This window comes from Equus przewalskii, chromosome 24 (assembly GCF_037783145.1).
Source record: "Equus przewalskii isolate Varuska chromosome 24, EquPr2, whole genome shotgun sequence".
NCBI lineage: Eukaryota > Metazoa > Chordata > Mammalia > Perissodactyla > Equidae > Equus > Equus przewalskii.
Window position 1 is genome coordinate 10,743,644 of NC_091854.1, and position 15,348 is coordinate 10,758,991.

Here is a 15,348-nt window from a genome sequence, read left to right on the forward strand (position 1 = left end):
TTCACATTTTAGCACCATGGAACTTTAGAACTAGAGGAGACTTAAAATGACTACCCTGACTCTTATCATAGGTGGAAGAAAGTAAGCCGTAATTTACCTAACTAATTAGGAGCATGGCAACATTATTACCCAGTGGCAGAGATGGAGACTAGAACCCAACTCTCCTAATGGCTGATCCCGTGCTGGTTTTAACCTATGCCATGCTGTCGTAGTACTTTAACATAGAATCCTCATTTCAACTGAACTGAAATCATTATAGTCCATCAAATTTTTTGCCATAGGAAAATACTTCAAACTTTACATATTTCTAGTCTAAAATAAGTACTGGTAATAATTTTAATTTTATAGATCACGTGTAAATATAAGCAACAAACAAAAAGTTTTTAAAGTTATGGAAGTTATATCTGAGATTAGTTATGCTGGGGAAAGTAGTACAATACAAAAGGGAGGCCAAGACATTATAAAAACAGCTTGAGAATCTGAAAAATGTGATGATTTAAACAGTAAATTAGTTTAAAGATAAAAACTACTATCCAGCTCACAGTCTCTGTTCAGGAAAAAAAAAAAAGTAATAGGACACAGAACATACTTATCAGAGTGAAGCACACTTGAAATAGTTTTAATGGAAATCCATATCATGTTAATTCAGATGAGCTGTAGTCAGTTCCTATTTGCGAATGTTTTTAGGGAATCCTAACTACAGTTCACCTCAAGTTATGTTCTAATTTATATTAATAGTAAGACAGATGAAAGATTTTTTTTTTTAAAGATTTTATTTTTTCCTTTTTCTCCCCAAAGCCCCCCGGTACATAGTTGTATATTCTTCGTTGTGGGTTCTTCTAGTTGTGGCATGTGGGACACTGCCTCAGCGTGGTTTGATGAGCAGTGCCATGTCCGCGCCCAGGATTTGAACCAACGAAACACTGGGCCGCCTGCAGCGGAGCGCGTGAACTTAACCACTCGGCCATGGGGCCAGCCCCATGAAAGATTTTTTTTAACAAACGTCCATGTAAGAAGTTAAAGACCTCAAAAATATCTGGATTGTATCACCACATACTAGCCATGTCAATTCTTCTTAACCTAGATCTTTCAGGAAACTGGGTGGACACAATAGAACATGTTCAAGTTTAGCCAACTAGATTCTGTCTCCAAGAGTCTGGAAATAGAGCATTGAAATGCTGATCAATTGGTGGCCCTAAAGTGGGGAGTTGTTGTGGTTCTAGGGCTAGAATGTCCATTTTCTGCCATGTGTACGAAGATGCAGAAAAAGCTGCTGTTTGGAAAGCACTGGGAATATAATGCTTAGCAAGGCATGCCTGGTCTCTGTCTTCATGGAATCTATAGTTTAGTTAAAGAGACATGATGACAAAGAAGGTGAATTCAGGATACTTTGAATACAGGTCCGGCAATCCTTTCCTGAGTACTTCACATTTAAGCTGAGATCTCACTGGTGAATAAATGTTAACTGGGCAGAAAAGGGTGTAAAGAACTTTCCAAGGAAAGAGAATAACATAGATAAATGTTCTAAAGTGAAAGGGAGCATCGTATGTGAGTACTGAAAGGCCACTGGGGCTATAGCAAAGAGATGGAGCAATAAGCAAGAGCTTATAGACCATGTGTATCAGTTAGGAGAGGCTAGGTTGTGCTGAGTAACAAATGACTCCAAAAATCTCAGTGGCCTACAATGAGGTTTATTTATCTTTCATGCTACATGTCCACCATGGCTGTGCTTCATGTCATCTTCACTCTGGACTCAGGCTGACAGAGCAGTCTCTATCTGGAATGTTGCCACTGTCATGACAGAAGGATAAGAAAAGTGGTAAATTGCCCACTGGTTCTTGAAGCATATGCTCACATTTCTTTCACTTTTCATCAGCCAAACCTTTGCCATGCCCGAAAGCAACAAGAAGCAGGGCATACTCCAACAGAAGGGACACCACAATGAAGGGCACTGAATGTGGGTGAATAGTAATTCAGTTCCACACCATGTTTAAGATTTTGATGTTTCTTTTAGGAGCGATGGAAAACCGTTGAATAAATTTTCCATTTTTAACAAATCATTCTGGTCATGTTGAGGAGAACAACAAATTACAATTGGGCAAGAGTGGATTGGGGAAGAAAAATTAGGAGGTCATTTCAGTTTTCTAGGCAAAAAAGGATAGTACTTTAGACTAGGGTCGTGACACTGGAAATGGAGAGAAGCCAATAGATTTAAAAGATGGGAGGATCTAGTAATGTGCAGAGAAACAGAGGTGAGAGACTGTGTGGCCCCAGGATGGTGGAAGAAATGTGGCCAAATTGGTTCCTGATGTCTTACCATTTGCTGGCTCCAGTCTTTTGGGAAGTTAAGCTACTCTATGGTCTGTTTGTTCTTAGGTTTCCTGTGTTCTCCTAATAAGTCTCCCTTTTTGCTTAAGTTAGTCTGTGTGTGTGTGTGTGTGTGTGTGTATTCTCAAGCAAATAGCCCTAAGACATTAAGCCAAGGTGAGAACCATCAGAGAAAGAGTGACACCACAGTCCTGGCTATTGGGTTGAAGTAGTTAGGACAGCAATAGAGTTTAACTAGTGCTGTCTCCTCTTCCAATGACTCCTTCTCTATCCAATCTACTTATTATTCCCAAAAGATCCTGATACCAGCAAATGTACAAATTATAAACAATGAGTATTTGTTATACCCAGTGTGAACCTTCCCACAGCAGTTTGTTGATACATCTATTTGGGCACTTAAATTTCTTCTTTGTGGATTCATCGTGTACAATCTTGTTCTCCTGCTAGACTTAAAGCCACCAGAGAGGGTCCATGTGTCTTTTATGTGGCCTAGTATAGTATCTCTTATGAGTAGATATTGTGTGTGTGTGTGTGTGTGTGTGTATTTCTGTATATATTACAGAAATATTTTAGGATAACTGTCAGCTAGGAACTCCCTCTCTCTCGGAAAATTAGGTAAGCTTGCCTTGAGTGCCCAGTTTAGTCAACTCTAAAGTCAAGGGCCTCTGTTTCCCACTATCCTGTTTTTAGGACTCTCTGACAGGTTGTTTAACATGCTTGCCTGCTTCTGTCTTCCTCCACAAACACTCCTGCAACACTCCCCCGCTGCCTGTGTGCCTTGCTTCTGAGAATATTGATACAGACCTGAAGCTCAACCCATGACTAGTTACCTCCAACTGTCCTCAAGCATTTATGAATTCATTTATTTGGTACCAAAGATTTAAGAGGGATCACACGATAAAATATGATGCCTTTTACCCTGATGTTGGGTCTGCTCCTCTTTTTCTATCCTCAGTAGATTAACAAGCAAACCCTGCTCCTTTCCCAGGCTATTACAGTTTGATTGCACTCAGGTCCTTCTGATTCTCAACTGTTTTCTCCAAACAAGTTATTTGGAAATTTCCCCCAAAGATATACAATGTTCTCCTGAGAGGGATACCAGAAAATGCCATTTTCTTAGCTTGGTACATAATCATCAAATGAATGGTAACATTTTGAATTTTATGTATTTGAAATAATGAAAAAGAAAGTATGTTTTAACCACCATTGAGCAGTTGAACTTTTTGTTCTAACCCTCAGGATCCCTTCATACTCTTAAAAATTATTGAAGACTCCAAAGAGCTTTTGTTTATGAGGGTTATATCTTCTGATGTGTACTATATTAGAAGTTAAAACTGAAGAATTTTTAAAACATAAGCATATACAAACAATTTCGTTAGCCATCAGACTGCTGACCTCATCCCATGTCACATGGCCTCTGAGACACTCTGCCTTCCACCTGTGGAAGAATAAGAGTGAAAAAGTCAAGTAACATCTTAATATTATTATGAAAATAGGCTTGACCTTGCAGACCCCCTGAGCTGCACTTTGAGAACTCCTATTCTAACCTGTAAGTCTGCCTCTGGTGTTTCCAGATTAGTACAGTTTCTCTACGTGTGAATACGAGAATGTGATCTCTGTGCTTCCAGAGTTTGAGATCTACTAGCATGCCAAAATAATTACAAGCTTCTGAGCTTTTCAAGTGAAACATTAGTGTGGTACATGAGAAATTTTAGCCATCCTTGTCAAAATTAAAAAGGAATACAGCTATGAAGAAGTTTATGTAATACATGACCATCTTACTACTAGTGCTTCCTCTGGAGGAAAACTCTTCTGCAACTGTAAGATGGCGATAAAAATCAGTAGGTATAAAGAACTTAATATTGGTCATACTAAACATTTTAAAGGGTTTAGTACGTGGACAACAGGGAAGTGGCTTTCCCTACCGTCATTATGCATCTACTATCTGAATTAGGGTAAAGCTAAACATTTTGTAACAGAGACACCAAACACTATGGTTAAAAGAACATAAAATCTGTTATTCCCTTATACACAGGATTGCACAAAGTCAGCAATCCAATTTATCAGATTGGCTGTACTCCATGAGGCCATCCTGGGCCCCAGGTGCTTTCTGCCTTACTGCCCTACCATCCACCATGGCATTATTCTCAACTGCATGATTGAAGCTGGGTCAAGGAACTCCATGATCTACCCTGTGGGAAGGAAAAGACAGCATGGGTGATCATATGTCCTGTGTCTTAAGGCCCAGGCTCAAGATTAGTACAAATCATTTCTGCTCCCGTTCCATTGTGAGAATGTAGTCTCAGCCTCAAATGAGGCTGAGTAATGTGCCCTCTGACTAGTCATGAGCCAAGCCACAACTCTGGTACTAAAGAAGAGGGGCAGGGTGGATTTTGATGGATAATTCATAGTATTCATCACATAGACTTTTTAGTCAATGATTTTTGCCGTCAGCAAAGTGTTCTACTTCTCAGGCTTTAAAATGCAAGCCCCAAATCTGTAACTATCAGATTCTCTAGGGCCTAGAGTAAATACATTGATTGCATTGGTTTTAAAAAGAAGACCATAAATTCTTTGACACAGCAAGTGTTTCTATGTTAAAACGGTTGCTGTCTTAGAATACTCCCTCTCAGCTTGTGTTTTCTTAGAACCTAGCCACCATTCTGAGAGAAAGCAAAGCCTCATGGAGAGGCTATATGTAGGTGTTCTGGTCAACAGTCCCAGCTGGGCCCAGCCTTCAAATCATTCCAGACAGGTGAGTGAAAAACTATCTTGGTAAAAGATCTTCCAGTCTCAGCTCTTCCAGCCCCCATCTGTTTAAGTCACCAGCTGTTGGTATCATCCTATTTGAGACCACAGACATCATGGAAAGAGACAAACAATCCCTGCTGTGCCCTGTCCAAAGTCCTGAACCAGAGAATTTGTGAGCATAATCAAGTGGTTGGTCTGTTTATTTGTTCTAGGGGTCGGAGGAGCAATAGATAGACATAGCAATGGATAACTGGGACGTATATTCCAAGCTAGATATTTGGATAAGCCTTTTTCTCAACCTTGCCATTGATAGAAGTTTTCCGAAATATTTAATTTAAATTTTCTAAACTGATCAATTAAAAACAAAGTATAGCTTTTACAAGTCATTCACTTATTTGGCAATATTTATGGAGTCCTTCCAATTTACTATTATCTGTAAACCACACACCTTAGGACCCAGTTATATTCACTCTTACGTTTCCCAAGAAGATTTTGACCTTCTTGAGTGAAAAATATATATATGTCAGACTTCTGTAATCTCCACAGCATCTAGTATATGTAAAGCTCGTTGTGAGTAGAAAGTACTTGATGAGAACTTGTTTGGTTGATAATAATTTTTTTATTTATAATGGAAGTGTATATATGTACCCTTTCTTCATGCTCATACATACAGCTTATTCAGGTATTGCTGAGAAGACGTGTATTTTCTAATTAAAAATAAGAACTGCTAGTTATAAGTACTTATAAAATATAAAAATGACTTTAAAATGTGTCACTTTATAAAGATTCTTATGAAGGGTTTCCTATTAAAGATGCTATTTTGGAAAAGACTATTACAGTCATTTGCATATTTATTTTTATATGCTGGTAATTCACATCATCTGTGTATTCCTTTTACAGTTTAACTGTAAGCCTCTTGCCAAATGAAATTTTATTTTTAAAGTATCTTATCACCACACACACATACGCAAGCAGTTTGAATGGTATAAAATCTAAGATCCACATTCAATTGCTTTACTGTGTTGCCTATCACAACTAAAGCTTCCTAAAGTTCTTGTTTATTAGAGCAAAATGTGGATGATTCAGATACCATGCTTCAGCTGCCTTCATCATTTGAATGAGATAAGCTCTCAGCAAGATGTATTCAAGAAACTATGGTTCAAACTGTGTTATCCTGCTATACAGCAATCTGCTAAACATTTCTGAAGCAATTTAGACAGCTGTGACTTAGTTGCAAACAATGTGGACACTTAATCTATTGACTTGAAATTGGGGATGCAGAGAAGATATTCAAGGGTTTTCTCATGAGTTCATTTGCTACATAGACAACCGCTTCCTGTTTTTTACGTGCTAAGAATGGAAAGCTAAGAACTATCTTTATTAAAACAAAGAATGAAAATGACTGACCTTATAAATTGGGTTTTTATTGAAGCCTGTAGTATTGTAGATATAATGATATTATACCACCTATTGTGGGTATAAACATATTTTAAGGATTTTTACTCAAAAGAATAGGAATACTTTTGGTTTTGTTCCGGGTTATATGTGTCTTAGTATAAATTCCTCATAAATATTGGTAAATGGCTTAACTATGTTATCAACATCCTTTTTTCACTGTTTTCTTATGCTTTTAAAGTCTTTATTTGGAGTAATTATTCACCTAAGAAATGGATACCTTCCTGACTTGAAACGCATTTCAAAAATAATTCTTTGTACTGAGACAGTTAATAAAATGTGATATTAATCAACCAAACTATAATCTTTGATAATGATCAAACTATATTAAAATTTGAAATTCGCTATTTATAATACATTCATCAATATGTGATAAAGACAAAGGAATATAGACACAGAGGTTTATCAAAATAAGGAAAAATAAATGCTTATTTTTAAACTGTTTTTTGGTCAGTTATTTTTAAAGATATTATTTAGGCTGTGACTGTGATATGTCAAAACTCACTATGTAGACATCATTTAGGTAGAACTGTAGGATGTTAAAAGTCAGTTATACTTTTTTTAACATAACCAGTGGATAAGCTGGATTTTCTTATTTTCAACTTCTTGGTTTGCCATTATGTCAACATAGTGAACAGAATAATAAAGCAAATAATTTCTTACAGCTCGTTGATTATTTAGCAAATTTTACATTATCTCAAATTTTCACTTTTGGACTGTCTTTCTAAAACTATTAACCTTCTAACACATTTTTCTCCTCTCACTGGTTTGTGGTATAGTGAACAATTCTAGTAATGGCAGCTCTGAATGAATCATTTTTCATTAGCACTAGTTTTACTTGCCCTAGGTACCAAGTGAAAATTGATCTCAATTTGGGCCTTCCTCTATCACTTAAATGCTGAAAGAATTTAAATTCCTTAGCTATAATGATACTCTCAACTCATTTGTTTTTCTTTGAAAGGTAAATGAAGCCAGAAGCTATAAAGACCTTTATGAAAAACAAAGCTAACCCAAAGTGTTAAAGACTTGAGTTGTTATCTATATGCAGTTCACGCAGGACATCCTTTGCCTAAGGCAGTGTTAATGGATGAAAGATAGGCCATTCCTGGAAAAGATTTGAAGTGTGATAGTGAGGATTTCCTACAGATTCATTCCCTCTACACTTGCTGTGATATTGATGTGGACTCTTTGATAGAAATAGCTTGTAGACAAATGGTAGTTATATCTATAAGTGGCAAAATATGATTTTCGGTATACCATCATTTTTTCCCTGACATAGGCCCCCTGCCCTCCCCTACTCATCTCCTTCTTTACCCCACATGGTTAGAAATTACTTGAAATGGATTGGTGAAGTAAGACATATAGAAGAAGGATAATATCCCACAGCTACAGTATCAATTCATTTCAGGGTTTTGATGTTTTTTGGTTTCTACATATACTTTTTAAAAAATTCTATGATTCTAAGGTGATTTGTACCTAACCCATCCCAAGAGAACAATCCTAACCTTAAAATATTCAAAAGAAAAAAAATCCCTATTTCCCCCATAAATTACAGTCTTAAGAGTCTTCCCTTTGTCAAATCTATACATTTTTCAGTCAAATTTAAGTCAGTTCTCCACTCTTAACTTTAAAAAATAGAATAGGACCCAGCCCCATGGCTTATGGTTAAGTTCAGCACGTGCTCCACTTCCAGGGCCTGGGTTCACTTCCCGAATGGTGACCTACATCACTCATCGGCAGCCATGTTGTGGCAGCCACCCACATACAATGTAAAGGAAGATCAGCACAGATGTTAGATCAGGGCAAATCTTCCTCATGGAAAAAAAGGAAGATTGGCAACAGATGTTAGCTCAGGATAAATCTTCCTTGGCAAAAAAATTAATTAATTAAATAAAAATAAAAAATAGAATAGCTATCTGATTTTTACACTTAGCAATTGAAAAAAAGAGCAATAATTTCCGAATAGATGTATATATTAGAATTAGAGTAATCAGATGGCATATTCAACTCTCTGTCCAGCAACTGTCAATCTGTTTACATGTAATCCTAATTCAATTTTCTTAAGTATCAGAGGAATGTGTTAAGGTCTCATTTGCTTCTTAATTTGAATCATTCTGTGGATCTGATCAACATGATCAGCCAAGGTGCCAAAAAAATAAAATTCTTCATTTCCATTTCAAACTGGTAGAGTTTAAGATTTGAGCTCCAGCTTTAGTTCGAATTGCCCCTACAATTTTATTATTATTGTTTTTACCTGACTCTGTTGCACTATTTCATATTTCTCTGTGTGACTATATTGGCATCTGTTTATTTGAGCCACAAAGAGTAATACAGTAAAGAACAAAGAGGCAAAGAAGATAAAACAATGGAAGAACTTAGAAGTTACATAAAACACATATTCAATTTTCTCTCTCTCCAGAGGACCTATACCAGCTCTAAGTTCAACTCCCTGAGACTGAAGTAAAGATTCTTTCTGCCTACCTGTTTGCCTTGGCCAGTACATTTATTGAATCCAACCATCACATATGACAAAATATAACTTGTAGGTGTTATGTGTGTGTGTATTTGCATGGATCAAATATATTTCTTATGCCCGTAATAATAATATTATAATAAACATTTATGCTAAGTACTACTCTAAATGCTTTATATTTTATCTTTCCATTAACCCTATTAAGTAAGTACTACTAATACTTACATCTTATAGGTGAGGCAATTGAGGCTCAGAGGGGTTGAGTGAATTGCTCAAACCTTCACAGCTGTAAGAGGCAGAACCAGGATTCAAAGTTATCTGGCTCCAGAGCCTGTGCTCTCTTAATGCTTACGCTCATACAACTGTGAATATCAAAATCCATTTATTAATGGATTGAAGCAATACACATGTACAGAGACCAAACAAGGAGAGTGGGGCAGTTACTAAAGAAATAGGATTTGGGACATCGTTATGTAAATTCCAGGTTTTCTGTCATGTCCTCAACTAAAGGGGATACCGTATTGAATACTTCTGGGTTATTCTCTTTCCTATGTTACACTTACTCATAGCAGTCATTCAAAATTTTCGTTGTTGATTCGTTGCCTAGGGAGGCCTGAGAACTTTCAGAACTAGAAGACAGCAAATAAGGAATACATTATTTCTATTGCCAGGAACTTTACTTTCTGACCCCTAACCCAATGGTCCAGTCTCAGGGGTAAGTTTCAAGTAGATGAGGCCATACTTTCTATACTCACCTAATGTTTATTGATTACCTATGCCTTTATAGTAATAAAATTTTCCTCTTTGATGAAATGCAGCAAAACTCCTTTTAATATGTGATTTTGGGGGACAAGATTGCAATCCGCTTTACAGAGGATAAAGCTTCCTCTGGGAATATATTTTATTTGATTTCTAGTCTATTCAAATCTGTGTAGTAGCTCGAATGTATTATTTTACATTAAAATTACTCAAAGGAGGGGCCAGGCCCATGGCCTAGTGGTTAAGTTCATGCGCTCTGCTTCAGTGGCCCAGGGTTTTGCTGGTTTGGATTCTGGGCACAGACATGGCTCTGCTCATCAAGCCATGCTGCGGTAGCGTCCCACATAGCACAACCAGAAGGACTTACAACTAGAATATATAACTATGTACTGGGGGGCTTTGAGGGGGAAAAAAAGATTGGCAACAGATGTTAGCTCAGGTGCCAATCTTTAAAAAAAATAAAATTACTCAAAGGTGTTAGGAGAACATTATAACCCTTTTATCCCTACCTTTTTATTTCAAATCATTTTTGTAGGCAAGGACACCATGTGTGTATTCTACTGGTATGTAAAGGACACATAAAGGGCTTATTTTCATATCCCTAGTGTACCACTTTTGAAAGAACTCTTTGTTAGTATGGTATTTTTCCTAATTCCTCATTTTTAATTACATTCACAAATCATTGTTAATAATGACATCTTACTTCCTTATTCAGTTAAATATTTGCATAATGTTCCTTATATAATTAAACATTAGTGCAGTGTTTTGGATTACACAGTGTACTAAACTCTTTAACACTATATATAAAAAGGCATATTTCATATGTCTAATTTAAAACTATAAAATTAGGAAAATTCAGAAATGATCTTGAAATTCTTCTTTGAAAAATATACTTCAAATAGATTTAAGTAAAAAATATTGTATGAAGACTACCTACCCATTCAGTATTGGCTGGCAGTCTTAAATTTTAAGGTACCTGACACTAGATTTAGTTTATAACACAAGTTAGGAGCAACTTTCTAGTATTCAAATATTCTTAATCTGTGTATTTAAATTTCTTGATTGAACTAATCTAATTTGAAATTTGAATGCAAACCAAGAACCCCTGATGTGTTGTGTCTGCGTTGACAGGCAATAAATGATCACCAGTTCAAGGCAATAATTGAATATCTTCAGTCCACATATTTAAGATTAATATGTAGGAACAAGGGAAAGGACACCTTCACATGCCAATCCTTGGCCACCAGCAACTCCCTCAGTGATCTCATCTATTCTTCCAGCTTCCGCTAACTTCCCTGAGCCATAACTCCCAATCTAGAATTCTAGCCTTGACCTTTGTCATTAACTTTAGCCTCACATTTCCTATTACCTACCGAATATTCTGGATATTTCCACTTGAATATTTCACATTCAACTCAAACTCAAATTATCTAGAGCTGAACATATCACCTTTCCCCTTAAAATAGTCTCCCCATCAGGTTTCCTTATTTCTGTCAAGAGTATCTTCATTCTTGTAGTGATTCAGGCCTAAAACAATTAAGTGATTTTTGACCCCTGCCTTTCTACTCCTTTCCCACCTAACCCACTGTCAGTTGCCAAGTCATCTGTTTATTACTTCATTAGTGTTTCTTATATCCATCCCTTGTCTTTTTTCTAAGGCCACTTCCTTAGTCAAGGTCCCCAGTACATCTTATAGGCTCATACTATCTTATACTAACTATTCTCCCAAATCACAGGCTGTTTGCATGAGCTATTCCTACAAAACTGGCTGCACCATTTTCTGTTGCTGGGATCTGCTTAGTGCTATGAACATTAGCATCAAATTCGTCTCTGGGTTCTTTCCAGGACTTTTTTCTTAGCTAGTTTTCTTTTTTCCATCATTTGGGGCTAGCAGCTACACCTGAAGGCCTAGATTCTTTCTGTTTTTCTCTTCACTACAGATCTTTCAGCAGATCCCACATCTCTGGCAACATCAGCTCTAACTTGGAATTCTTACTTAGGCTTAGATCCCCTAGAGGAGTAAGCTGTGGTCTCAGAGATAGATCATTCTCTCTCCTCACCCACAACCCCCTTCCCTAAACCTAACTTCAGTCTTCTCTTCCTAATCGTAAGGTTGGACTTTCTTTCCCAAGAGACTACTGACATTTACTAAAGTTCACACAGTAACTTTAGTTGGCCGACTAACTAATCCCATTTGGCACTTAACATGAATAGTGAAACCACTTGCATGTTTAGCGATGACAGTTGGTCTCTGCTCCCTATCCCATTCAAAGCTTTACCGTAATGTCTATCTGCTTCAGTTACACTTTCAATATTCTGCTGTTGCTACACATAAAGGATGAAGTTCAAATATGTGACACACTCATGAATATATTTAAATGACTTCAAATTATGTGAATTAACCAGTAATTCTGACCTTTTTTCTTCCTGTTCTTTAAAGCATACAAGAATACAAGAGAGAATGACATTATCCTAGGAATGACCTTAAATCTTCTCTAAAAAAGAAAGACTACTGTTAGCAAACTTTAAAAGCACATCTACATCTAGTAAGAAATTACTGGGGATATACCTCATATCCTTCACAATAGGTAGGTAACACCATTGTCCCATGTATCTGAAGTTGAGAACATTGCCATTGGTGGGTCTTTTTTTTTTTTCCTTTAAAACTTTACAAGAAAGGAGTGGTTAGACTTCTTGCTTGAGTTCATTAGGGATGCATTTAAGTAGCAGTCCCTCTCTTTTTTGATCAGGGACCATACTCGCACAGCCTATAGGGACTAGGTGGGTTATGTTTACGAGTGAAGTAGGCAGAGCATAAGGAAAACAATACTGTAAGCTTGAGGATAAGTGACAACTGGCACAGAACACAGTGTCTGGGAGATACTAAAAAGTAATGGGGACTGCCAAAAATGGTAGAGTGTATTCCTCTTCTAAAAAGTACAGTTTCCACATGAGGATAGAAGTCGTATGTTAAGGATTGCACAGCAGAAAGACAGAAGGAACCTGGATCCCTGATGATCATGGAGACACCATACCAACCCAGGACTGTCCATCTCCAAACATAACTGGTAAGTCCAGGGAAGTGACAGCTTCAGGCATACCAAACCCTGGCATCAGCAAGGCTTTCTCCATCACACAGGACTCACTTTCCTCTGCTTCTCCTGACACGTTAACTTTGCTCTCCCCTGGATTGGTTCGCTCCACATGGTGGGAAAAGTGCCATCACTATCTTCTCATTTGGCTCTTAACACGAATGGTGAAATCACCTGCATGCTTCAGGCTCCACACTTGGGGCTTGTGATCCAAAAGCAACATTGGCATACTCCTGCCCTTCTAACTCCAGCTGAAGAGTTCTGAGGGGGCCTTTGATGGGTCTGGGACAGTTCCATGCCCATCCCTGAACCAATGTGATTGGCTCTTTCAGAATGGGGATGGGAGGAATTGCCTGAGGGAACTAGGAGGAGGCAGACACAAACTATAGTTCCTGTAGTCCGTTGCATCTCCTGTATTGTAATTGTCTTTTTGGTTCTGTCTCTACTGCTTTGGAGGGGCCTTGAGGGGAAAGACTGTGCCTTGTTAACTTTGTATCCACCCAGCCAAGAACAGCATGTGGCATATAGTAGACCCTCAGTAAATATTTGCTGAAGAAAGAAATGAATAAGCAAAGCTAGGCAAAGAATTTCGAAAAGAGTGGGTTAGGAACCCATGACAAAACTGAGCAACAGGTATAAAGTACCAGCAATGAGTAGTGGCATTATGACCACTTAGGTTTGGGAATTTTATACTGTTATGGTCGAAGCCAGTACTTATTGCAATGTGGCCGGTTCATGCTGAATAAATATGTGATTGGTATATAAATTGGAGTGCATAGCAAGCAAATAGTTTTTAGCAGGCGGTTCCTGAAAAGTCTCTTACAATTTTTTGTTTATAATCTTGTTAAATTTTTTAAAAAGTTGTATTTCAAAATGTGGTTCAGGATGATGGGAATGTAAACCACTAGGAGAAACCTGTTTGCCCCAAATGATAATGGATAATTTAGACGCAGAATGGAGAACTGTAAGATCATCTATAGACAAGTCTCAGTTTTATCAGCTTTTTCCCAAGGCATAAACTTAAGTGGGACAAGATAATTTGGTAAGAGAATTATGCCAAGAAAAGTTGAAAGTAAAAACTAATATGAATCAAATTCCAAATAGACTTGGTTGGGAAATAGTTTGAAGACAGTGTGTGAGGGAGACTATGTGGTAAGAATTGCTGTATTTGGGTTTAACTGTGCATAGAGACAAGAAACATTTGGTAGAGCACTAGCCACAGAATCAGTTTTGAGAAAAGCCAGCTTTGAGGCAATCAGTGTTAACCTTAAGGAATAAATCTTTTCTTGAAGAGGTGAACAGAAACAAATATAGTGTTGTGAAAGGGATAGAGGTGAAACAAGTAAAAGGTCTGCTTTAAAGAAATTCATTTTACACTGAAACTTTGAGTAATGTCTCTATTCTATTATATATAGGCTATTCCTGCATTTGGTAAACTACTGTTTTCTCTGACTCTATTGTCAAGTATTTGATCTATTTTAAATATTTAAAAGTTAAGATGCACTGACTTATTTACATGCCAGATCTTATCCTGATCCTATGTGATGTTATAGAGGGCAAAAATATCATATTGTGTTCATCTTTATATTCCCAGCACATAATAAAGTTCACAACCCACAGTAGGCACTCAATAGATGCTTGTCGAATGAAAGAGTCCTTAACTTCTATAGTGCTTTGCAATTTTCAAAGAAGTTTCACACACATGATTTCACCTAACCCTGGAATAACCCTTTGAGGGATTTATAATACATTTTTCAGATCAGAAAATAGATTCAAAAGAAGAAAATAACTTCCCAAGTCACAAAGATTTGGAATCCAAATCTTCTTCCTTCTGGTTTAGTTTAGTCATAATGTTTCCTTTCAATGAATAAAGTATATTTTAAATCGTGACACACCCAGAGACATACAAATGTGTAGAGGATTTCTAGTTTTTGTCTGTTGAGCACTACACCTTCTTTAGGGATCTAAAGGCTGCCATTCACACTATTCTACCCCACTGGCCACTGGGGTAGGAAAGTGATCCATTTCCAGCCAATAATAGTCCTTTGGCCACAGCGTTTGGCTGAGATGAGGGTATGAGCCAAGCCATGTCAACCTGAGTCCTTCTCCAGGATTTTTCAACTTAGAGGTTAAAAAGGGTTATTGCCCTTTGAAATCACAGAGCCTGAAGGATGTAAAGGCGGGTCTACTTGTGGCCATGGAGAAAGACCCGTTGTAGTCGGAGAAAATGAAGCAAGCTGACTGTGAGATGGAGGGATATTAGGCCCCTGGACTTGTCATGCCTAATGGGTCAGCTCCGTTGTAGACATGTTGAAATTGCCATTTTTTTGTCAGTCAAAATGGTTAAATATTGTCGTTTTCATTTGGCTAAACCTAATAGACAAGTTAAAAGACCATACATCAATCTTATCCAGAATCTTATGAAATTTTTCCAGCCCAATGCTTTCTTGTGATAAATGGGAAAATGAAGGCCTAGAAATTTCAGGAGAC